At 52.4% G+C, this 1,018-nt stretch overlaps 1 non-coding gene across 1 annotated transcript; it reads right to left on the reverse strand.

Annotated features, from left to right (window-relative positions):
- Positions 1 to 588: 588 nt before the first annotated feature.
- Positions 589 to 672, reverse strand: Trnas-gga. Its single transcript is given in 2 exon segments — positions 589 to 623; positions 633 to 672. It is a non-coding gene; the product is annotated as a tRNA-Ser (tRNA).
- Between the last annotated feature and the right edge of the window lie 346 nt (positions 673 to 1,018).

Consider the following 1,018-nt stretch of genomic DNA (forward strand, 5'->3'; position numbering starts at 1 on the left):
ACTCATAAGGATGAGTAATCATAGGTACGGCAGGGAATGATAGAGTTTGTTTGCCGCTAGCAAGAATAGTTGTGGTATTAGATTTTTTCTGTGTCGGTCAGGACGACAGGGAGACGTGGCCAAGACAACAGAAGTCAAAGAAACAGCTGTAGGCTCTTCCAGGAAAGAATCCAGGCTTCTACAAAACTATGAATGCTCTGCTTGTAAACGCAGGCGGTTGCCTTTCGCCTTAAAGTCGGCCCATGAGTGCGGTCCGGTCTTCGGTGGGACTGTGGCCAGCAGGCTGGATTCCCGAGGCATGTTGTCCACCTCTGGTTTGCGACTGACGCAAGGGCGCCGAGACTTACGATTGCTCCCGGGAGGAGAGCATTGTCTGCTGCAAGCGTGGAATGCACATGCGGTTGTCTGGCGCTGTGTGGGGGAAAGCGTAGACTTTGGCGGCAAACTTCCTCATTGGAGGAACACCTACGGGGAAAAAAATGGTTCAAATGGCTCTGAGCACTATGGGACTTAACATCTGAGGTCATCGGTCCCCTAGAACTGAGAACTACTTAAACCTAACCAACCTAAGGACATCACACACATCCATGCCCGAGGCAGGATTCGAACCTGCGACCGTAGCGGTCGCGCGGTTCCAGACTGAAGCGCCTACAACCACTCGGCCACTCGGGCCGGCATGTATGTGGGAGTTCTGGCTTGGTGTTATAAGCACGTCATTGGCGCAATTTGCGGTAGCGGCTTGATCATTGGAGGGGACAATTTTTGGCGACTCCTCGTGGATTCGGTGTCGAGGACCGAAGAGAGGAGAGATTTTTGTGGCATTCAGTGGTTGTCCACTATAGAGGACGATCTCGGCAGTGCGGCAGTATGCTGTATGCTCGGCGAACTGGCGGAAAGCTGCCACAGAAAACAGTCTTGGTTTTTTTGGTTCACCAGCTGTGATTCTCTGAACATTTCGGAGCAAGGGTACGCCTGTTGTGGCCTTTCCAGTCAATCTCCGAATCAGCCGTTGGGCATT

Source organism: Schistocerca piceifrons, chromosome 1 (assembly GCF_021461385.2).
Source record: "Schistocerca piceifrons isolate TAMUIC-IGC-003096 chromosome 1, iqSchPice1.1, whole genome shotgun sequence".
Taxonomy (NCBI): domain Eukaryota; kingdom Metazoa; phylum Arthropoda; class Insecta; order Orthoptera; family Acrididae; genus Schistocerca; species Schistocerca piceifrons.